We start from the raw sequence: 25,851 nt of genomic DNA on the forward strand, positions 1-25,851 counted from the left end.
ACTATATCTAGAACAACTTCTTTAACTGTGGTCACGACTCCACATGGGGTTGCATAACTAGTTGTGTGGGTCATAAAATTATAGCCACAGTAAAAGGCTCCTGAGCCTGCAATGAACAGAGACTGGCTCAGAATTAAATGGACAATGAATCTGAGATGTTTGTTGACCAGTACGGCACCATGTGACTTCCCTGAAGTGCAGGTACCAAACATGATAATGTGCATAGTTGTATTTGTCCATAAGTGATCCAGCAGCAGGAGACCCTGCCTGAAACACTTCACTCACTTTATTACAGTAAAATTCGCATTGTGTGTAACTGTCCTTAAACACTTTGTGGTTATTATAGAAAGATACATTACGGCCTCATTAGGGAAAGCATAGAATTTTAACATTTCCTTACAGTCACGTCAATATTGTTAGTTTGCCTTCGCATTTTAAAAATGGCTGCTTGTATAGCTAAGTTGAGTTTGGGTAAGTGTTGGAGAAATGCTACATAAATTTGGGGTTTTAGTGAAGAGAGCATTTCCAAGTCTCCCCAAGCAGCCTTAGATGCTGTTCTGCACTATGCATTGTTTTGTTGTGTTTTTAGCATTTGGCATTGCAAAATCAAAACACATCAGCTTTGAAAAACACTAAAGATGCCCTGGGTCATGGTATTAGACATTCATGGGAAGTTTAGCTCTCCATGAAAAACTTAGCAACTATATCCATCTTATTGTACACATTTGTTTTTTTGTCCTTAACAGGTGATACAGTTATAATTTTATTTTTTTCTGATTCATTATCAGTAAATGATTGGTTTTCATACCTATTTCTCCCCATGTCATATGACATTTCTCCAGTGAATAGAGGTTGTGAGAGGACAGAGTTTCAGAATCCCTGGTCTAGAACCTTGCAAAGACTCTTACTCCAAATGCTGTATTAGGAGTCCCAAGTGGGGGGTGTTCTTAGGCTGAGCTTGCTGCCCAGTAATTATAAAATAATACTCTTGGTGTTTCCTTCTTAAGACACATTTTGAGAAGGTTCTAGGGTAGGGAAAGTTTGATAATCAATGGTAGATCATTGTTACTAAAGCCACAGAACATCCTGGCTGGACACATTTCTCTCTCTCTCTCTCTCTCTCTCTCTCTCTCTCTCTCTCTTTCTTTCTTCTTTCCTTTCTTTCTTTTTTTCTGTTTTTATGTACACTTTTTGTTGTTTTTCCCCCCATGTGTATGTATGTGCATGCAAGCCTCGTGCTCATGGATGTCAGGGGGTCTGATCCTCTGGAACTGCAGTTAAAGATGCTCATGGGTCCTGGAATTGAACATGGGTCCTCTTTAACAGTGGTGAGTCTTCTTAAGCACTTAGGCATCTCCTTGGCACCAAGTTTGGCAAATTCCTACAGAACCCTGTAGCTGTGTAGGACAGGTGCTGCCAGGGTTAGCAACCGAAACTGGGTTCTGCCATTGTCCACTTTTTGGCTTCTCCCCACACATTTTTCTTTAATATGCAAAGTTGAGTTTTTCTTCCTAGGAAATCAGTTCCTAAGCTGATGATAGAAATCCACAGGAAAACAGGATTTCTTGACATAAATTTAGTCTAACTTCACTGTAAATAGAATTCTGACCCTCTCCCAACAACCCCTGTCCTTTACCTGACCTCATGAGGATTTATAAATCCGAATGCATGAACAGTTAACAACACATCCAAACACTACAACTCTGACCAAAGAAGCCCTTGCTGGTCAAATTGTGAGGTTTTAGTGGTGTTGATGTTGTCGGTTCCAAAAGATGTTCATTTGTCCCTGGGTGTCATGAAGCCCCCTGCATTACTAAAAGAATTTGCACTGTGGTCATAGATACTGTTCACTTTAAAAACAACCAGACAAACTTCCCTAATGGCTTGTAAGTTTTAGTTTTTTCAGACAATGACAAATCTGGTAGGAGTGGCATTCTTGGGTAACACTGAACTCATGCTCATACTCGGCTCCCTCCCCTTGGGCTGTCTTCTAGGTCCTCCAAGCTCTTAGCTGCTAATATGGTTTTGCTGATATAAATTGAACTCCGTATTTATTGTACAGTTAGTTTACAGTAAGCTCAAACAGTGACATTTTATTGCTCCTTAATGTGCAATTTTAGATTTCTATACAAACAGACAAAAAGGGCTCTCATCTCCAGTTACTTCTTGTTAAGAGGAAAGCAGTCTCTTTTTAACAACCTAATGGTGGGTGCCCTTGCCATTTTGTAGCAACTTTCCTTTAGGAGGCAATTGCAGGAGTGGACACAGAGTAGCTCAGAAGAAAAACTACAGGCCGAGCCCCGAGAGGCCTGGGTGTTCCATGGAACGCCTAGCTTCTCAGGACTGAACATTAAACTTTCAGGGTCTTGGTTTTCAAACATAGGATGGGGTGCAGTGATATAGTTTGAAATGTTCAACTCGGCATAAGCCACAGACACCAAAGAAGACAGAAAATGACTTCTAGGGTGTAAAATGATCGAGTGTGAGGGGCCTTCCGTGTGAGGGAGGGAGGGAGGGAGGGAGGGAGGAAGGGAGGGAGGGAAGGAGAAGGGAGGGAGGGAGAGAAGGACCTCGGCTCATGAACTCTAATTCTCATTATGGAAGGAAGTCAAAGATGTAAAGTACTGAAAATATATGTGGTTTTCAGCAGTGATGAAATGGCTTGTGACATTTATAATGGGAAGAAATGACACATTAAAATTTGGCATCAGTAAACATTGGATTTTAATTTTTATTTTTATTAATATGTGTGTGTGTGTGTGTGTGTGTGTGTGTGTAGGTGTGTACGAGTTATTAAACAGGGGTACAATGATTTCAAAAAGGTCCTTTGGTTTATATATGCTTGGCCCAGGGAGCGGCACTGTTGGGAGGTGTGGCCTTGTTGGAGTAGGTGTGACCTTGTGGATGTGGGCTTTAGTACCTTTGCCATAGCTGCCTGGGAGTCAATTCTCTGCTAGCAGCCTTCAGATGGAGATGTAGAATTCTCAGCTCCTCCTGTACCATGCCCACCTTGATGATACTGGACTGAACCTCTGTACCTGTAAGCCAGCCCCAGCTAAATGTTGTCCTTTATAAGACTTGCCTTGGTCATGGTGTCTGTTCACAGCAGTAAAACCCTGACTAAGACAGTCCTCAATAGGGTTTCAGAGCTCCAAGAGTTTATACAACAGAATGTTTTTCTGTGCAGTTAAGCCAGGTAATACTTCCTGAATTAAATAGAGTAAAAAGGGTTGTTGTGTGTGTGTATTGGGGGGATCTTACCTTGTGGAAAAATGAAAAGCAAAACCTGTGGCATATTTGGAAAACCCTTCTGAAGATAATGTGTGCCAGACAATGAAGGGTAGCTGCCACCGAGGTACAGGGGAGAGAACAAGCAGAAAATCTGCATGGCGTTCCCACATTACTGCTGTAAGTGTGGTTCAGCTGTGGCAGCAGGGAGGGGAATCTTGGAAAAAGCTGATTGGCTCCTTGCCTGTCAGATGCAGTAGGTGAGGTGCACGAGAACAACTGGGCTGTCCTCATATTTAGAAGCTAGAAATCAGCACCAGTGTGAGAGGAGATTTTCTGGGCAAGGAAAGACATTTGAAAGGATTAAGTGGTAGTGCTACGTGCTGAGGGCTTAAGATGTCTGTCTCCATTATCCACACTGCAAAAACTCACAAATCAAAAGAAAACTTAGGAGACTCTGGATTCAATAATGGACATTAATTTACCCTAACCTGAGCAATGTGTAGGAGACCCATGTACTATATCATAAAAGTAAAACTGGAAAGGATAAGATAATTTCTAAGTAATAATACACAAACCAAAACCTAAGGATATTTACAGGGATAGACGAGTATCTATTTGTCAGCAAAGGAAAAATTTCAGTGCATCATAAAAATATTATTAGATATTCAAATGAACAGGGAAGAGAGCTGCATGGTAAACAATTAACCAACCAAATGGAACTCAGGCCTGGTGCACCTTGAAATCATCACAGAATACCAAAAACGCCCTTTCCGTGTGTTTAAAATTAGTAGATGCAGAAATAATGTAAAAAAAAAAAAAACAAAATCAAGGATGTAGAAATGAAAGGCAAAAATCCTGAGATGTATTCAAAGAGGATTAGTGACTCAATGACCCAAGAAAGCACAGAAAGAAGGAACAGTGAACTTGAGCACAGAGCAGTGGAAGCCACCTGTGAATAAAGTAGGGGCAGAACCACGTAAACCTTTCTAAAGATCTGTCATGGGGATCCCTGGGTGGCGTGTGGTGGGGAGACAGGAGACGATGATACCGAATATGCTCTAAATTTGATAGAAAAACTATTAAGTAGCAACACATTCTGACTGTAAGAAATGAAGGAAACAGGATGAACGTTTATCAGCTGGCTCAAAACCCAGTGACAAGAAGAAAAGCTTAACCCCCACAAGAGAAACGTGAGCCATGTTGTGTCCAAGGAGCTTGGATGGGGCTGATATTAGATTCTAACAATGTAAGTGAGAAGACGCTGGGAAAATATAGCTCAGTATCAATTGATGTATATCTTTACATAAACAACAATAAAAAGAAAATCTTACCTCAGTAAATACATGTGAGAACATGTTTGAAGAAAATTCAACTCTAATTTTGGTCACACTAGTAAAAGACAAGAAATTTCTTAACTTTCAAGGGTTTCTGATGAAAACTTCCAAGTTACATAATATTAAGGGTGAAAGGCTAAGCACTCGCTCACTAAGGTAAAAGCAAGATGGAAATCTTGCTGTCAAGAAATTTTCATTCCATATTGTATTGGAAGCTCTTGTTTATCAGTTGGGCAAAACCTCTCATTGGACCCTCCCACTCCAGTCCCTTTACCCACCCCATCCATCTGTAACTATCTCTTTTTATCTCCCCTTTGGAGGCAGACCCAACCCCCCTCCAAGTCTCTTACTCTATGCCTAACCTCTGTGGTTACATGATTTGTATACTGATGGTTGACTCAAGAGCTAAAATCCACCATTCAACCAGGATGATTTTTTTATTTCCATTCATTAACCTGTGAATTTCATGATTTTGTTTTTGTAAGAGTTGTGTAAATGTACCATAGTTTCTTTTGCATTTGTCCATTGATGGATGTCTAGGTTTTTTCTAATTTCCAGCTATTATAAGGAAAGCAGCAATGACTGTGGTTGGGCAAGTGCCTCTGTAGTAGGATGTAGAGCCCTTTGAGTATGCCCAAGAGTGGTACAGCTACATCTTGAAGTAGATCTATTCTCAGTTTCCTGAGTAACCACCACACTGATTTCAATAGCGGCAGTACACGTTTGCACTCCCTTCAGCAATAAAGGAGTATTCTCCTAGTTCTGTATCTTTATCAGCATGTGCTGTCTCTCACTTGCATTGTTGATCTTGTTGATCTGACTGGTTTAAGAAGAAATCTCAAAGTAGTTTCCATTTGCATTTCCCTGATGGCTAAGGATGTTGAACATTTCATTAAGTATTTCTCAGCCATTTGATTTTCCTCTGTTGAGAATTCTCAGTGACCTACTTCTTTCAATTAGGCCCCACCTCCTAAAATTTCAAGAACATTCCCAAAGAGTGTTACTAGCTGGGGCCTTTAATATGCAAGCCAAACAATCGTCTGTGTAAAACTATGGAATCTCCAAAAAACTACTCACAGTAATAAATGAACTTAGTGAGGACATACAGTTAATAGATGTGAAATATAATTGCATTTCTAACAACAAGCATCAAACTAATGAACTTCTTTTATAATAGCAGAAAAATACAGAATGCCATTGTGTTATTTATGTTTTCCCATTGCTATGACAAAGTTAGTGACAATCAACATGGAAAGATGGGTTTATTTGGTTCATGATTTGGGGTGATTCCATCCATTATGGTGGGGAAAGAAATCATGTTGGGGAAGTATTGGGGGTGTTCACATTGTATCCAAAATCAGGAAGCAGAGAGAGATGAATGTTGGAGCTTAGATGGTTTCCTCTTCTTGCTGTATTGGGGTGACATTATCAGCCACCTTCAGAGTAGGTCTTCCCTGTTGAATTAAACTTTTGTGCAACACTAAGGTCTGTCTTCTAGCTGATTCCCAATCTAGTCAAACTAACAATGAAGTTTAACCATCATAACCTCAGACCAAATATTACCGTCATATATAAAATGTAAATAATAGCCTTTCTAAGATAAAAAGGTGAATATTTAGGGGCTTTGGATTAGACATTTTCTTTTAAAAGATCACAAAATACATGATCTAGAAAAAAAGATATATTGGACATCATAAAAATAAAATAACAACAACAATAAAGTTCTTTCTTTAAGCGCCACCGCTAAGACAGTAAGAAGATGAGTCATAGACTGGGGAAGATATTTGCAAAGCACAAAAGTCTCATAAAAGACTACTATCCAGAATAGCTAAAGACCTTCGGAATCCAATATGAAAACTGAGAACATTAAAATAACGAAACATTCAGGCAGATTCTTCACCAAAGCAGATATAGGAATGGAAAGTAAACAGCTCTTAAGATTCTCAACACCATCAATTCTTAGAAAATACAAATTAGAAATGCAAAATAATATTAAACATGAAATAGACTGAGTACCATTACAAGTGGGTAAGTCAAGTGTTGGTGAGGATGTGGTGTAATTAGAAGACACACAGCACACGTTGCTGTTTAGAACAGCACCGTAGAGAACAGTTGTATGGATTCTTGCAGAAGAGAGCAAGGTTGAGAGGAAACATGAAGTGAAGGGGGGTGAGGTCAGGGAGAAGAGGGGTAGCCAAGGGAATATGCTCTTTGAAAGTACATCTGTTCCTTTCTTGCTTCCTGGCCTTTACAGACTCACACTCTTACTCAAACACATAAATCTAAAAATTCAAAGCTAGCATCTACACATGAGAACAAACATATGGTGTTTGTCTTTCTGGGCCTGGCCTCCGTTGCTCGGTATAATATTTTCCAATTCCATTCATTTTCATGCAAATTTCATAATTTCTCTCTTCTTTATAGTGTGATAGAATCCTGTCATACACATGTACCACAATTTCAAAAACCATTCAGCCATTGATGGATAGTTAGGCTGATTCTATTTTCTAGCTTTTTTGACTAACTCGGCAATGGGCAGGGATGTACGGGGATCTTTGTCTTACAATCCAGTCTTTCAGGAGTGCTTCACCTGGGTGATAAGGTTCTTCTGGGTTTAGTGTTCTCAGCAACCCCACACTGATATCCACAATGCTCGTAACAGCTCATCTTTCCTCACGGCCTCCCCAGCATTAGTTGTTATTTGTTTTCTTCATCACAGCCATCCTGAGTGAAGTGAGATATAATCTCAAAAGTGTTTTTAATTTAAATTTCCATAATGATTAAAAATATTGGACATAATTAATGGTAGTTATGTTGGAGCTGGAGGGGTAGTGGAAGCCTTATGGAGGATAGGGAGCAAAGTATATGGGCTATGAAAGTAGGGTCGCAAATACTGGTGGTTAAAAAACGACTGGGGAGGGGCTGGGGATTTAGCTCAGTGGTAGAGCGCTTACCTAAGAAGCGCAAGGCCCTGGGTTCGGTCCCCAGCTCCGGAAAAAAGAACCAAGAAAAAAAAAAAACGACTGGGGAAAGAATGAAAGAGAGATGTGAGAGGGATAGCCAAAATTGTACATGAAAAATAAAATGCCTTATTTAAAAACTGTCAAAAATTATATATATATATATATATACATACATACATACATACATACACACACACATACACAGACACATGCAGAGAGAGACACACACACAGACACACACACATATACCTCAAAAACTTGGTTGAATGAACTCTGTGTGAATGCATAAGACTGCCCCTAGAAGCCTTAGGTTTCAAAAGGGAAATAAAGAACCATATAAGAAGCAACTCTGGGGCTGTGGATTTAGCTCAGTGGTAGAGCACTTACCTAGGAAGCGCAAGGCCCTGGGTTCGGTCCCCAGCTCCGAAAAAAAGAACCAAAAAAAAAAAAAAAAAGAAGCAACTCTGTTGCTTTTGGTGATTATACAGAACTAGATCAGAAAACTTCTTACTGAAGACACAATGCATTTTATCAGTGGGACACAGAGACATCAACCTGGAACAGAAAGAAAATGTCTTCTCTCGGTGAGTGCTCACAACACTAGGTCACTAGGTGACATGCTGGCAACCGGGTGATAAAGGTTAAAGGTCTAACCCAGGTGTGCTTCCTGCACTCTAAAATTGCTGACCTGCCAGACTGGGTAGGCCCACTGTGCCGTATAGGCATGACTATTATGGGACAACCAATGACTTGCGACTTTCCATTTAGGTCCATTTCATAGGAGGAAATTCTTGCCTTTTACTGTAAACCTGCTCATAAGCCCAGGATTGAGATCGTAAGCCCTTGAGTGAGTTCTGCTATTGCTTGCTTTGGTCAATGTACATTTCTTTTCAAAATGCTTTGTGAATATTTATCTTCTACTCACAGATTACTTCTAACCTCTGTCTTTGTCAAAGCACTTTCTTTTGATCATGGGTGTTGGTTAACAGAAGGATTTATAACTGATAAACATGCTAAGTGACCATTTAGTACCCAAACAGGAAACCTATATCATATCATCCCCTCTAAGAAAAGTGAACCTGGTAGAAACAGGGTCAGAAAGAATGTAACAATGAGGTAGACACGAGTGCTGTGAAATGCCCTCATGGTCGTTGCAATCATGAACTCAAAGAAGCTGCAGTTACCTGCATAAGTAACCTCACACAATCGGTTCTTGAACAGTCTGTCACAGACAGAGGAGATGCTCATGAGGGTCCACTTGTCTTTAAGGAGCCATTGGCAGTTAATAGGTTGTGGGTTAGGATAGAATCATATTTCTTGGTGACAGAGCCATTAGTCATTTTCCCAAACTTCCATACATCTGTCTGTCATTAGTTCAGTAATACTAACTACGTTCTGGGGTTGGGGATTTAGCTCAGTGGTAGAGTGCTTGCCTAGCAAGCGCAAGGCCCTGGGTTCAGTCCCCAGCTCCACAAAAAAAAAAAAGAAAAGAAAAAAAAATACTAACTACGTTCAATGGGTTACATACACAGAGAACGAGGCATTAATAAAAGGTGAGGAACTTATTTGGGAAGAACAATTCACAAAGAGCAAGATGAGGGTAAGGCAGAGTCATGTGGAGGGTGAAATTATCAAACTACATTGTGTACATCTATTAAATAGAAGAAAAACCAGGTTATATAAATGCATGAAGTAGTTAAATAGAAAGTTTCCACATTATAATGTATAAAATTATCAAAAACGAACATATATCTATGGTTATCTTGGTTATCTTCTTTCAAGTTGCGCTTTGTATTTTATTTTCATTTTCTTTTATTGAAAATACATTTTTTTCTCATGTAATATATTCAAACTGTAGTTTTCCCTCCTTCTAACCTCCATTCCCTCCCCACCTCCCCACCCTTCCAACTCCACTTTTTGTCTTTCATTAAAAATAAACAGTGTCTTAAGAGATAACATCAAACGACAAAATAAAATGTAGCAAGATAAAAAAAAAAACATCATATTGAAGTTGGTCATGGCAGCACAACAGGAGGAAAAGAATCCAAGATCCGGTAAAAGCATCAGACACACACGTGCGCGCGCGCACACACACACACACACACACACACACACACACAGAGGACCTGGTACAGAGTCACAAGGCTTGTGATTGCAGCCTCAGTCTCTGTGAGATCATATACACCTTTCCTTCATACAGAGGGCCATGTTGTTCTGGTGTCATCCAGTCTCTTTGACTCTTACAGTATTTCAGCCTCCTCTCTTGTAGAATTTCCTGAGTTTTGAGGCAAGGGATTTGATGGAGACTTAAAATTTAGGTTCTCTCTAGCTATGGGACTATGTCTAGCTATGGGACTCCGCCTCTGTCTCCTTCAGCAGCTGAAGAAAGCCTCAGTGATAAAGACTGGATAAGGCACTGATATATAAGTACAACAGAATATCATTAGGAATCATTTTATTGATTTTCTTCTTAGGTCAGTCATGTTTGGCTCTATCTGAGGTCTCTAGGCTCATAGTCTCTGGTTCTTGGGTACCTACTCAGTGCTAGAATTGGTTTACTTCACTCTCATGGAGTGTGCCTTACGTCAAATCAGTCATTAGTTGGCCACTCCCACAAGAGCTGTGTTACCATTCCCATCTCATTCATATGTTATAGGCAGGATAGATTGTAGGTGGAAGGTTTTGTGGCTGTGTTGGTGTCCATGTTTTTGTTTTGGTAGTCTGTAGAGTACCTTCCCACAACAAAATGACTGGAATGTAGGGGTAAAGATTCTATGTAGGCACTAGCTTGACTTCCCTGAGTTCAATGAATTGTGTGGATGTTGTCCTCAGTGGTAGGCCAACCTGTCAGTTTGCAGAGAACAACCTTTTGTCTTAGCCTCATTCTGAGTTAGTTGGGGATTTCCATGGAACTCAACTGAATTCCCAATTACTAGGAGTCATCATTGGGACCATCTTCATAGGTTGCAGGGAGTTTCCCCTCCTCTAGGTTTCTATATCATCCCATAATATCCCACTATTTTATCTATTTCTTTGTATACTCTCTCCTTCCTTCTCTCTCAAACTTGTGCCTGCTGCTCTTATTCCATTTGCTCCCCAGTCCATCTGTAGAATTTATCCTAATTTTTCTTTACAGATCTATCCCTGCATCCTGTTCCACACCTACCCCTTCTCTTTACCTAACGTCTCTTGGTTTATACATTGTAGCGTGGTTATTATTTAGTTAATGGTTAATATTCAATTTTAAGTGAATACTTAACCATAATTTTCTTTCTGGGTCCAGGTTACATCACTCAGCATGATTTTTCTAATTATATTCATTTTCCTGCAAATTTAATGATGCCATTGCATTTAGCAGCTGATTAATATTCCATTTTGTAAGTGTGCCACATTTTCTTTATCCATTTTATTGTTGAGGGACATCTAGGTTGTTTTCAGTTTCTGGAGACTGTGAATAAAGCCACAATATACATAGCTGAGCAAATGTCCTTATGGTAGCTTAGAACATCCTTTAGGTGTATGTCCGAGAGTGGTATAGCTGTTCTCAGTTTTCTGAGGAACTGCCATATTAATACCCATGGTGGCTACACAAGTTTGCTTTCCCAGCAGCAATGGAAGAGTGCTCCATTTGCTTCACATCCTCATCAGCATGAGCCGTCACTTTTGTTATTGATCTTAGCCATTTTGATAGATGTAAAATGGAATACTAAAGTAGCTTGATTTGCATTTTCTGATGGCTAAAGATGTTGAAAATGTCTTTAAGTGTTTGAGATTCTTCTCATGAGAATTCTACGATTATATTGTATCTCATACTTAGATTGTATTATTTGGTTTCTTGATATCTAGTTTCTTGAGTTCTTTATATGTTTTGGATATTATTTCTCTATCAGATATGGAGTTGGAAAAATCTTTCCCCATTCTGTATGATGCTGCTTTTCCCCATTAATGGTGTCCTTACAGAACCTTTTCAGTTTCATGAGGTCCCAATTATTAACTGCTGATATTACTGTCTGTGTTGTAACTGTTTTGTACAGAGTGTTGTCTCCCGTGCCAATGCAATCAAGGGCTATTCCCCACTTTCTTTCCTATCAGGATCAGTGTTTCTGGTTTTATGTTGAGGTCTTTGGTCTACTTGGATTTGAGTTTTATGCAGAGTGATAAATGTAGATCCATTTGCGTTCTTCTGTATGCAGCCATCCAATTTGACCAGCACCATTTTTTGAAGATGCCGTCATTTGTTCCATTGCATACTTCTGTCTTTATAAAAAAAAAAGCAGGTGTCTGTATGTGTGCAGATTCATGGCTTCAATTTGCTTGCATTAATTAATGTGTCTGTTTTTGTGCCAATGCCATGTAGTTTCTATTATTATAGCTCTGTAGTACAACTTGAATTAGGAATGGTAATGCTTTCAGCAGTTCTTTTATTATTCAGGATTGTTTCAGCTATTCTGTATTTTTCATGTAAACATGAGAATTGTTCTTTCAGAGTCTGAAAAGAATTGTGTTGAAAGCTTTAATGGAGATTGAACTGAGTCTGTAGATTGCTTGCTGTTAGGGCAGTCATTTTTCTATGTCAATAACACTGACATATGAGCTTGGGAGATCTTTCCATGTTCTGATATTTTCTTTAATTTCTTTTTCAAAGACTTGAAGTTCTTTTTTTTTTTATTAACTCGAGTATTTCTTATATACATTTCGAGTGTTATTCCCCTTCCCGGTTTCCGGGCAAACATCCCCCTAATCCCTCCCCCTCCCTTTCTTTATGGGTGTTCCCCTCCCAACCCTCCCCCCATTGCCGCCCTCCCCCAACAGTCTAGTTCACTGGGGGTTCAGTCTTAGCAGGACCCAGGGCTTCCCCTTCCACTGGTGCTCTTACTAGGATATTCATTGCTACCTATGGGGTCAGAGTCCAGGGTCAGTCCATGTATAGTCTTTAGGTAGTGGCTTAGTCCCTGGAAGCTCTGGTTGCTTGGCATTGTTGTACATATGGGGTCTCGAGCCCCTTCAAGCTCTTCCAGTTCTTTCTCTGATTCCTTCAACGGGGGTCCTATTCTCAGTTCAGTGGTTTGCTGCTGGCATTCCCCTCTGTATTTGCTGTATTCTGGCTGTGTCTCTCAGGAGCGATCTACATCCGGCTCCTGTCGGCCTGCACTTCTTTGCTTCATCTATCTTGTCTAATTGGATGGCTGTATATGTGTGGGCCATATGTGGGGCAGGGTGTCCCTTCTGTGTCTGTTTTAATCTTTGCCTCTCTATTCCCTGTCAAGGGTATTCTTATTCCCCTTTTAAAGGAGTGAAGCATTCACATTTTGATCATCTGTCTTGAGTTTCATGTGTTCTGTGCGTCTAGGGTAATTCAGGCATTTGGGGTAATAGCAACTTATCAATGAGTGCATACATGTGTGTTTTTCCGTGATTGGGTTACCTCACTCAGGATGATATTTTCCAGTTCCAACCATTTGTCTATGAATTTCATAAAGGCATTGTTTTTGATAGCTGAGTAATATTCCATTGTGTAGATGTACCACATTTTCTGTATCCATTCCTCTGTTGAAGGGCATCTGGGTTCTTTCCAGCTTCTGTCTATTATAAATAAGGCTGCAATGAACATAGTGGAGCATGTGTCTTTTTTATATGTTGGGGCATCTTTTGGGTATATGCCCAAGAGAGGTATAGCTGGATCCTCAGGCAGTTCAATGTCCAATTTTCTGAGGAACCTCCAGACTGATTTCCAGAGTGGTTGTACCAGTCTGCAATCCCACCAACAAAGAAGGAGTGTTCCTCTTTCTCCGCATCCTTGCCAGCATCTGCTGTCACCTGAGTTTTTGATCTTAGCCATTCTCACTGGTGTGAGGTGAAATCTCAGGGTTGTTTTGATTTGCATTTCCCTTATGACTAAAGATGTTGAACATTTCTTTAGGTGTTTCTCAGCCATTGGGCATTCCTCAGCTGTGAATTCTTTGTTTAGCTCTGAACCCCATTTTTTAATAGGGTTATTTGTTTCCCTGCGGTCTAACTTCTTGAGTTCTTTGTATATTTTGGATATAAGGCCTCTATCTGTTGTAGGATTGGTAAAGATCTTTTCCCAATCTGTTGGTTGCCGTTTTGTCCTAACCACAGTGTCCTTTGCCTTACAGAAGCTTTGCAGTTTTATGAGATCCCATTTGTCGATTCTTGATCTTAGAGCATAAGCCATTGGTGTTTTGTTCAGGAAATTTTTTCCAGTGCCCATGTGTTTCAGATGCTTCCCTAGTTTTTTTTTTTTTTTTGGTTCTTTTTTTTTTTTTTTTTCGGAGCTGGGGACCGAACCCAGGGCCTTGGGCTTCCTAGGTAAGCGCTCTACCACTGAGCTAAATCCCCAGCCCCGCTTCCCTAGTTTTTCTTCTATTAGTTTGAGTGTATCTGGTTTGATGTGGAGGTCCTTGAAGTTCTTATTGTACAAGTCCTTCATATGCTTGTTTAGAGTTACCCAAAGATATTTATTTATTATTATTAAAGGTGTTCTTTTCTGGATTTTTTCTCAGTTCATTTGTAATATGTGTGTAAAAGGGCTACTGTTGTTGTTTGTTTGTTTGTTTTGTTAGTTAATCTTATATTCTGCCACTTCAGTAAAGTTTTTTGTTATCATCTATAGGGGCTCCCTTTTAGAATCGTTGGGATTGCTATTGTATATTATTATGTCATTTATAAATAATGATACTTTGAATTCTTCTTTTCTATATTTCATTCCCTTGATTTCTTTTAGCTATCTTATGGCTCTAGCTAGACCTTTAAATACTATGTTAAATAGATATGAACGGAGTAGAAAACCTTGTTTTGGTCCTAATTTTAGTGACATTGTTTTAAGTTTATCTCCATTTAAAGTTATATTGGCTATAGGCTTGCTATAAATTATGCTGCTTTATTATATTTAGATATGTCCCTTGTATCCCTAACCTTACCAGGACTTTTGGCATGAAGAAATCCTTTGAATGTCTTCCTTCCTTCCTTCTTTCTTTTATTTCATTCATTCTTTCTTTCATAGTGGATTATATTTACTCATCTTTGTATATTGAACCATCCCTGTATTTCTGAGATAAAGCCTACTCAATCATGGTGGATGATCTTTTTAATGTATTCAGTTTGTAAGCATTTTATTAAATTGTTATTCTGATATTCATGCTTTTATTTATGTGTATGTGTGTACACATGTGTTGTATGCATGATTATGCATGCATGTGCACGTGCATGCTCGAGTGTGCTCTTTTGTGTGTGTGTGTGTGTGTGTGTGTGTGTGTGTACAAGTGTTCCTCTTTGCAAATGTTCATGTGGAGGAATGAAGTAAACTTGCAGTGTTTTCCTGTAGTCCTTCTGCACAACACTGTTTGAGATGGTTTCTCATAGAACTTGGAACTTGTCCTTTCAAGTCAGCACTTCCCCAGCATGCATTTGTCTTTGTTCCCCACCCTAGTGGAATAACCATGCACTACTATTCCTGCTTCTATGTAGGTATTGGGGATCCATGCTCAGAAACTCGTGCTTTTGTGCAATCACTTTACTCACAGGGCCTTCTCTACATTCTTAAGGTGTGTACTTGAAATTTTTATAACATTATAAACCTTCTTTTAAAGTACTGACTTAAGTTATTTTTTAGTCCATGACCTCTTCTTTATCTTTATGAAGTGCCTGGGAATTTCATATTATTATTAATCAAGCATTTAAAAAATCTTAATGTAGCTGCTGGGAGCTTCAAGGATATACAGAGAAAAAGGAGACGCATTTCCATTGTTTTCCCATTTCCTTTGCATAATATATTGTTTTTAACATGGCAGCTATCCAATTTTGCTGGTTGACGAAGCCATCATCATTTCATGAGACTTGAATTTTGTAATTCTAGTTCTTGAGCTTAAGGTTTTCAGGTATTCAAAACATAATTCTTCCAAAACCCTTCTGATTTATGTTTTAATACAGAAGTCCTTTTATTACATGATGTCTAGTGAATGACATATGTGCACTCTGTGATGTAATGCTGTGCACATCCTGTATTAAAATTGGCCAATTGCTTGCTAAAGTATTTACAACAGAAAGTTCCACTGGAGAAGATACATCTTCTGCAAGAAAATCACATTGGCATTGGTGTAAATGGGCATGACTGTTTATATGCTGGAATGAGGTCAAGGCTCCTCTTTAGTTTTGCAATGACAGGATGTGGGAACTGGGTCAGCAGTGGAAGAGTTGATGATGTTTCTCACGTATTCAGACATTCCAAGTTTAGATTGCTAAGAGAATATTTATTAATTTTAATGCATTGGTGGTGCTTTAATGACCCCCGCAAGCTCATGTATTTGAATACTTGGTCTCTCATTGGTGTCACTCTTTGGGAGGTTAGGATACAGAGGCCTGCTGGAGGTAGTACCAACAGTGGAAACAGGCTTTCTTGTGGATCTCGGTATATGAACTTAAGTCCTCAGAATTGCAGAATAAGCATTTTGCACAATAGGCCATCTTTCCAGCTTCTCCGTGCATTTTGTTTTACAGAGCTATTCTTAAACATTTTATTTTTAAAATAATTTATTATTATCTGTGATGTTTCTCCATTTTATCTGATTCTATGTATTAGAATTTTAAAGTATTTGTATATAATGTATTTTTATCAGTTATTCATATTACCTTCTCTTCTTTCCTTCCCTCTATATTCTACCAACAAGTTCTCTTCCTACTTTTATGTATCTTTAAAATGACTCACTGAGATTAATTAGAGTTGCTTGTGTGTACATGTTTATGGTGTTTCCTGGATCCTGGGAAACTTACACATGGCTACAACACTGAAGAAACATGAGTACCTGTTTCCAGAATCCATCGCCTTCCAAAAATTCCTCATTGAGGAGTAACAAATTGCCAGTTTAGTTTTAGTAAAATAAATGTTAATCATCTATGTTTATAAATGTTGATAATAAATACGATAATCATGTGCTGTTGGTTAGATTAAACTGTCAACTTGATACAATCTATAATCATCTGAAAAGAGAGTCTTAATGAAGAATTATCTAGACCAGGTTGGCCTGAGGGCATGTCTCTAGGGTATCCTCTTCTTAATTGACCTAGGCCACTGTAGGTGGCACTGTTCCCCAGGCTGGACCCTGAACTGTATAAGAGTAGAGAAAATTAAGTAAGCAGCAAGCAAGCAAGGATTTAAGTATTCATATTTTCTCTGTTGTAGATGTAATCATTTAAGTTCTTGTCTTGACTCTCCTGGAATAATGGACTGTAATCTGAAATTTTATGCAGGATAAATCACTTTATCTTCCTTTACATTAATTTTTATCAAGGTATTTGTCACAGCAACAGAAACAAAAGTAGGCCACTTGGTCATTTGATCTGTTACATGAGCAGATATTTTTGGAGCACTGTTTAAGGACCTTAAGATGCCAGCTAAGGATATTTCAGACTTTCTCATGAGATTTTTCTATGTTGCCTCTTACCATCAGCTCCCTTTCAGTTTAGTTGCAACCCTTAGCACAAAATCTCATTGTTTAACAAATAGAACTTACAGCAAAAGAGACAGTGAAGCTATATCCTTATTATGTGAGGTCCTAGGCCCTTGGGAATTAAAGTGACTTCTGTGATATACAGTCAAAGTTACCTGGTCCTCTGAGGTGGGAGGTCATCTGAGATCCAAGATGCTGCAGAAACTTAGGGATGCACTGTCCAACACTGCATTAGTGTGCATAACTATCTCTGAAAATAACCCTTACACAAACAACGTGAAGGTCAAAGGTTTATTTTGGATTATGTTTCCAGTAGGATGTAGGTCATGATGGTGGGGAAGACACAGTATCAGGAAGAGGAAGCTGGCTGATCACACTGCATCAGCATCCAGGAAACCAACAAAGAACAGGATGTAGAATCCAGGTTATAATATATCAGACCCCACTTCCAGAGTCATCCTTATTCTACCAAGTCATAGTCTTAAGGTCCCAAAACAGCATCTTTAATTGGGGGCCAGGGCTTGAAATATGTGACCCCAGGAGCAACATTTCATATTCAAATTACAGCTAAACCCTTTATATAACCAACTTATAAAGAGAAAAGATGTATTTGGGGGTATAGTTTTAGATGTTCTAATTTATGAGTTATTGATATGGGGCCTATGGGGAGGCATAGCTGATGCATTTGGAAAAGCAAAACTATTAACTTCAGGGTGGGCCAACGAGATAGATAAAGCCAAAGGGAAAGGGTCCTTTTGCAGGCATAGCTCCAATGACCAAGGACTTCTCTCTAGGGCGTCACCTCTAGAAGTTCTACCACCTTCCAATAGAATCAAGCTGTGGGCTATGCACTAATACGGTCCTTTGGGGACATTGCAGACCCTTACACTAGTAAACACCCATTATCAGGGTCTATAAGAATTGACAATCTAAATCCACCTTTCCCAAGCAGGAAAGTAAGGAATGTTGATGTTCAGAAACCATGCTCTTTATTATAACGGCAGGTTATGATCTCAAGCACAAAAGAGGGGTGAGGAAAGCCCGTGGTGTTCTGGCTTTCCTAGGTTTGGTGAGACATTACATAAGGACTTGTTGAAGTCACAGAAAGTATGATGTGAAGTATCTTCTGAGGGCCTTTGAAGTTTACTTTAGTTCTTACTCTCATTTCTATGATTCATTTTTATAGATGATTTTTACAGGGTCTCATGTAGACCATATTGACTTAAAATTTAGTATGTAGCCCAGGCTGGCCTCAAACTCCAAATCCTCCCTCCCGAAATCAAACAATTTCTAGGATTACAAGAATGTATATTTCTCCAGCCACCTAGACCCTATTACAATTACTTTGAAACATTTTAATATTTGTCTTCTGGAGTCAAACATTGACAGCTCTAATTGCTGGCTTGTTGGCAAAATGCTAAGTCTCAAGTGCTGACATAGAAACTCAAATGGTAAATTTAAGGAGTAAGTGTGGATGCCATACCCTAAGGAAGAGGCAGGCATGAATAAAATGCAATCTGGTGAGTGCAACATTAGGAGAAGTTCAGGGTTTCAGTGTCATTGTGTCTCTAAGGCAAAGAAGCTTCAATCAGGATGACCTACATAGAGAATGAAAGCAGGATGAAGGGGAAGTGAGTCACTGGCAACTGTGTGGAGGTGAGAGCAGTATGTGAGGGCAGAGACAAGAAACAACTTCCTGCAGGTACTGCAGTTGTAGTTAACTCGCATCTGACTTGTAGGACACTGCAGGCCATTTCTGAGGACCTTCAACTTGATCCTATGGAATAGCAAGAAGGAAGATACACATAGGAAAGTGATCAAAGGGCATTTAGCCTTGAATAGAATGCAGTCAAGGTCATAAGGTAGAAACTGGAGTCACAGTAAAGTATCTCAATGTGTGTGTGTGTGTGTGTGTGTTTAATGTTGTGTGTATTTATGTATGTCAGTGTGACTTTATGTGTGTGTGTATCTGTGTGTATGAGCAAGTATATGTGTTAGTGTGTATCTGTATGTGTGCATGTATGTGTGTGTATGTGTTTATAGTGTGTGAGTGTGGGTTTGTGTCTGTGTGTGAGTGTGTGTATGTATATTTACATGTATATATGTATATAAGTATATGTACTTGTGTGTGTTAGTGTGTGCATATGTGTGCATAAGTATGTGCATTAGTGTGTGTATTTTGTGTGTGTGCATGTATATGTATATAATGTGTGAGTGTGAGGGTGTGTGAGTATGGATATGAGTGGTGTATGTAGTGTAATCTGCGAGTGTAGGTTTGTGTATGTGTGAGTGAGTGTGTGTTACTGAGTGTGTGTATATCTGTGTATGAGTGATTTTTGTGAGTGTTTATAAGACTGCATGTGTCTGTATGTCTGTATGTGCATGTGAGTCTGTGTGACTGTGTGTATCTGTGTGTATGGGCACATGTGTGTCTGTGTGGGGGTTTTTGTGGACTTGTGAAGGAATAGAAAGAAAGGACGATGTTAGAGACAGTAACATTTCCTACTAGGAGTGTTAGACAAGGAAACTTCCAAGAATATGAATACTAATTGTTGGTGTCTGAGCTCTGTGTTTGCAAGTGCTGGTGGTGCAGGAGGAGTCAGGAGTGGAGAGATGGCATAATTGTCAGATTTTTGTCATTTCTGACTCAGAAAGTACAATGTATGTGAGTACTTAGATTTATGGAGTGCAGAGAGGAAGAGGGGAACAGATGAATACAATCTTTCTTTCTCAAGGTTAGAATAGAGAGGACCAGGCTTAGAGGAGAAAAGAAGTAGGTAATGTATTCTTTCTCTCATTGTTCACAGGCGCTAAGCAGGCTTCAACAGATCCAGGTATTTCTGCAACAGGACAATATTTGGAAGAGTCAACTTGAGAAATGGATAGATAAGTAATTGATTTGGGGCTCCTGGGTATAATACATTTTGTTCATTAAAGATGTGCAAAGCCTCTGGGGTTATGATAACACCCCTGCTAGCTTCTACACAGCCTCACTGACCAATATCTGCAGTCATCTCCATGGGTCCCAGAACCCTCTGAAGTCGTCCCACTGTTCATATTTTATTCTTGGCAACCCATGCTCAGCTTCTTGAATGGATAATATTCTTTCTAACACCCAGTTAAAATGACTCTGTTTGAAGGGGGCTTCATTTCCATAATGGGCTGAAACCTGCTGGTATTTAACAGCTCAGTGGAAGGTTAAAGGTGCTGAATTTTAATCAAGGGAGTTTTTTTCTTTCATTTTCCATACCACCAGGTGTAATCCTCCTCTGTCTTTCATTTACCAGATATTCACAGTGCCAAGTGGTGCTTAAACTAGTATGTGGTATCACTCAGGTCTGATTAGAATTGTACAGTGTGGAGTGTTACAGTGTTCCTTGGCTCCTGGTGTCATTCTCAGAAGGGAGACGCCAAGAGGCCAAATACAATGTGTGAAAGCTGTAGTTACCCGTGGAATGTGTCCGATTGCACGATTAGCCTGGACCTGACTTTAAAAATGGGTTCTAATAGTTCTTGTTAGGTATACATGACACAAGTCCTGAGGTTTTTCTCCAGAGGTTTAAGCACAGTGCTACCCTTTGCTCACTCTCACAGGCAGCTTTTGTTAACGAAAATCAGAATCTTTTCGCCAAATGGGAAATACCCAAACTTCCACTGGCAAAACGCACCTTGAAGGCAACAAATCCTGACCAGCTTCTCTCAACCAATTTCCTCATTTAACCGACTTACTCTTCCCCATATAAGCTGGGGCAGAATTCCTCCAGACAGCTGTCCTATGATCTGTCTCCCACTTCTGGTCTCTCATCCTCTCTACAGCTGTGCCTACCTTGCTCCCCACGTACATGCCTTTTATTAAGGTCACTTTCCTGTTGCTGCACCCCAAGGCTGGTCTCAGTTTTCTCAGTTGACCAGAAGCGAAACTTGCTACACTATGCTCACATCATGTTCAAAACATCTCTTGCCTTCACCCACCATCTAGCTCAAAAATCACGCTTCCTCCATCTCTGCTATAGAGGCTATAGAACATCATGGATGTTCTTTAAAGGCCCATGAGTTGAAGGCATGATCCCCATCTTGAGGTTCTGCTGACATGTGATAGAAACTTTAGGAGCTACGGAGAAGTAGAAAGGAATAAGTGATATTAGGAGCCTGGGTCTCCTATTCTTCTCTCTAGGTTCCTTGAAGCCAAGAGGTGATGGTCCCATGTTACAAAACCCCTGCCACGATGTGGTGCATCACCATGGACCTAAACCAAGGAACTCAAACAACTGTAAGCCTACAGTTGCCTTTCCTTTCTTCCTCCTCCTTCATTCTCCTCCTTTCTCCCCCTGCTGTCCTTCTTCATCCTCTTCTTCCTCCTCCTACTCTTCCTCTTCTTTTTCTCTTCCTCTTCTTCCTCTTTCTCCTCCTCCTTCTCCTCCTGTTTTCCTCTTTCTCCTTTTTCATTTCTCCCCCTCCTGTCTCTCTGTGTGTATTTGTATACATGTATGCTTAGGCAAGCTTGCCCATATTTGGTATAGCGTTGACACTGTTATGGCACCCAAAAATTTCTCCACATTGTTTTTTGAGACAGAGCCCCTCCCTAAATCTGGAGCTAGCTTAATTTTTACTTGATTGGCTGAGCAGGGAGCCCCGGGGATCTGCCTGTTTCAAACTTTTTCCATTAAACACTGAGATTACAGATCTACAGCTTAAATATGGGTTCTAGGTTTCTGAACTCAGATCCTCATGCTTGTGTAGCAAGACCTGAGGCTACTCCCTCCTGAACCATCTCCCCAGTCCCACTGCTATTCTTTTAGTCTCTGACCTCAAGGCTATGTTATGCCATTAGATATGATCTGTGTGTCTATAGAGGTAAAACATTGCTTTCAGCCTAGATAGACTTTCTGAACGTCACATTTCCTTGTTGTGTTAGGGGTTCCTTACCTCTTTCTTCAATAAAGAACTTGCCCTTCAGCTACAAGGAGTGAGCGAGTTGCCAACTGCAACTTATCAGGATCTGTGGTCTTGAACAAGACCATGTACTCTAGGCCGTAGCCCAGCCAATGACTAAATGCAGTAGAGAAACTTAGCATTGACCACTTTAACTGATAAAGGGATTCTCTCTATCTTAACTGAGAGGCGCTGGTTCTGGTTAACTAAGACTTGTCAGAACAGCATGATAGCTTGCATTTCCCTGCCAAATCTGACTTCTGTTAGCAACTATCTGAGAATAATGACTGGAGGGATGAATGCTGTGGTTCTGTTCTACCTGTGAACTTGGAACTGTATTTTTCTGGATTATGAGGTAAATTTTGCTTTTAGACTCATGGTTATTCATTAAATATTTTTAACTCTGGCCTTGTTCTATCTGATTTTGTTTTTTGCCTGCAAAATACTTGCAAGAATGAAGTTGTGTTTGTTCTTTTGAATGTATCTCTTTTCATACTCTTGCTACTACTAACCCTATCCATTCACACACATGCATATGAGCACATACATTCCTGGGAACTCCTCTTAGCTTACTACTCAGATAGTTCTTCATAGACTAACTCCTTGCTTGCTATAGGTTGCCTGTATAACCTGTAAACACAATCTCTCCTGTACAGTGTGATCTCAACAATATGATCCATTTTTACTTTCTTGGCTATTGACCTGTATCTGGATTTTTTTGTATTGGCCTTAGGGTCTTGACTGGACCTTCTCTTGTGTGTTTGTTTGTTTGTTTGTTATATTTTTGAACACCCCTTCTCCACCCTGAGGCTCAATTTCTTGGATTTATCCCTCTTACCTAGCATTTACATTATACAGCATAATTCACTTCATGTTGTCCTATTATAATTAGCTCTTTTTTCATTTGGTCATGTGACAATGTCATAGAATAAACCACTTGTTGTAGAAAACCAGTCACACATTTTAGGAAGTCCAGTCTCAAATTGGTGCATACTCAATGACTGCTCCCATTTTGAATATCACTAAGTTGGCTGGGGAGATAACTCAGTGGTTAAAGTGCTTGGTGTGCAAGTGTGAAGACTCGAGTTCAAATTCCCAGAACTCATATAAAATCAGATGCAGTAGCGCACATCTGTAATTATAGAGCTTCTATAATGATATGGGTGATGGAGACAGAAGATCTCAAAAGCCCTTGGGCCTGGAGTACGCAAGTAGGTGTTCCTGCTTCAACCAAAGTAGAAGAAGAGGATCAACACTTGAAGTTATAGTATGAACTCCACTTGGGCAATAGGGAATGCATATACCAACACTTACATAACAAATCCATACAAAACACTCTCATACATGAGATAAACACATATAACATCTGTAAATAAATCAATATATCACCAGGAGACTTGAGTCTGGCTCGGTAGCCCACCACACTCATCAACACAAACACTTCAAGGTACCATTCACTTCCTGGTCCAGAATTTGTCAGACTCGAGCATTTATACTGAACTCAGTGTGGGAGCTTACATTCCTCATTGGTCAATCAGTCACTTGGTAGGACCCTTTCCTATCACACAGTGCTGTTGATGCAGTGCATACAGATGAGGACACTGGCCATCTGCCTTTCAGAAAAACAGATGACAGAGAAGAAAGATTATGTTTTTGTTAAGGATTTGCAATTTTGTTAACTGCACTGAATGAGTACATTTTAAAAGGCTCTATTAACAACATAATTACTGAAATATCTTCTTAGTGGAGAATAATGATTGTATTGTCTGTAGTAAGCAAAGTTTTCTCAATGTCTTAGATCTGTTTCTTCTTCCTTTGATGAAATATACTGACAAAAGAATGTTAAGGGAATAAAGGTCAATGTAGTTCTCAATTCTAAGTTGCTGTTCATCATTATGGGGAACTAAAAGTGAAAAAGACATTAAAACAGCTCATTGAATCCATAGTCAGAAGCAGAGAGAGAGAATGAATGAATGAATGAGTGATTGTGCTAAACTCAGTTTTGCTACTCTTCTGCACTTTAGGAGTCACTGCCTAGGGAACTGTGCCACCCACAATGGGTTGGTCTTTTCACCTCAGTTAATAAAATCAAGCAATACCCTCACAGACATGAACCAACCTGATACAGATTAGCCCTTACTATCTTCCCAGGTGATTCTTCACTGTATCAAATCCATAATTAAAATTAACCATCACATTCAAAGGATAGCTCAAATAGGATTTTAGATAAAGAGAGATAGGGAGGAAACTTGCACACTCACACACACACTCACACACACACACACACACACACACACACACACACACACGAAAACTAGTTCTAAAAAGTTCTGGTTTGAGTGTTAGAAAAGTTACAGACACTAGGTCATAAACAGCCAGAAAGAGAAAATTCATTCATTTTCCCCAAATATTTAAATTCTATTTATACTTCCAATAGATTGAATAAGATCTGAACTACCCCCACCCTGGGCAGAGAAATCTTAAATAGAGTGATGTGGAATTAGTACCAGCTCAATAATGTGAGTCAATAAGTTTAATTCTGCATGTCAGGCAAATACTGGAGATAAGAAAACTAAAATATGTGTTTTGGCATGTGCATGTGTTTGTATCTATCACCCAAACATTCACATAATCACACTGTCACACCCATGACAGTTATTGTAGGAACAATTCTGGAATTTTGGTTTCTTAAAAAAAATCACAGAAATATAAGAATGTAATTTTATTTTAATGCCAGATGTGGGGATGTGGGGCTGCTTTGTACTGTCTCAGTGGCTGACTATGTTTTGCCTCATGCTCTAGCAGAAGCTTGATTTTGCCAGCTGCAGATAATTTCTGTGACAGTATAACATTTGGAATTCTTGGAACCTTTCGGGGCATTTAAATGCAAGAGCCCCAGTAGGCAGGGTATGGTGGTTGTTGGTAATGGGGGCAGGGGTTGGTTTTTTTTTAATAGACATGCTCAAAGAAGAAACAAAAGGAAAGAAATTAGATTTAAGGATCTCTCCCCCACTCCTCTTTCTCTTCTATTTAGTGATAGGGACTGAATCCAGGGGATATAAAGGGCAGGAAAAAGAAGAACTCACAAAGTAATAAAGACAGGTTACAAGTAATTTCATGACTGGTCATATAGCTAGTGATGTAGTGTGATGGTTTGTACATGCTTATCCCAGGGAGCAGCAATATTAGGAGGTATGGCCCTGTTGGAGTAGGAGTGTCATCGTGGGCGTGGGCTTTAAGATGCTCATTCTAGCTGCTTGGAGGGCAATCTTCTAGCTGCCTTCAGAATAGGAAGTGTAACACTCAGCTCCTCCTGCCCCACATCTGCCTGGATGCTGCCATGTTCTTGCCTTGATGATAATGGGCCAAACCTCTGAATTTGTTAGCCAGCCCCAGTTAAATGTGGTCCTTATGAGAGTTGCCTTGGTCATGGTGTCTGTTCACAGCAGTAAAACCCTAAGGCACATAGTTGTAGTTGTTATCACTACCCAGCCTTCTTGCTGTTGTCTATAGTAAGTACATCGACTAGTCATAGCTGTTTATTGAGGTAATGACCCAAACCTACAGAACTGACTTGTCCAGGCCATTGTTAATCTTGACTGGATTGCGTAGCTCTGCTGGCTGTGGCTTTTATTCACAGGATATGGTACTAACATTAGAACTGCTAGAAGATCTTCTATATTTTAGACATAATCTTTGTACTTCCATTGTGGGTGAGCACTGTAGCTTCCCTTTGGCAGTCAGTTTGATCACTCACTCTAGTGCAATAATTATCTGCTTTTCATGTCCAGTCAGCAGCATGAGGAGTCAAACGTGGCCTGACTTTTGTGTTAACCTTCATTTTGTTGGATCATGAATATGTCTTCTGGTAGAAGCATTCACCCTTTTGGAGTTAAGACCTCTCATCTGTAGAGGAAATAGAAT

The 25,851-nt window shown here is 39.7% G+C and overlaps 1 long non-coding RNA gene across 1 annotated transcript in view; it reads left to right on the top strand.

The window, feature by feature from the left end:
- LOC120099848 (uncharacterized) overlaps positions 1-25,851 on the top strand; it is a 79,826-nt gene that overhangs the window by 48,252 nt on the left and 5,723 nt on the right. The window contains exon 3 of the long non-coding RNA XR_005499209.2: positions 19,803-19,885. This is a non-coding gene — a long non-coding RNA (uncharacterized LOC120099848). The remainder of the gene's footprint in view (positions 1-19,802; positions 19,886-25,851) is intronic.

Source organism: Rattus norvegicus, chromosome 1 (genome assembly GCF_036323735.1).
Source record: "Rattus norvegicus strain BN/NHsdMcwi chromosome 1, GRCr8, whole genome shotgun sequence".
In the NCBI taxonomy this organism is placed as follows: domain Eukaryota; kingdom Metazoa; phylum Chordata; class Mammalia; order Rodentia; family Muridae; genus Rattus; species Rattus norvegicus.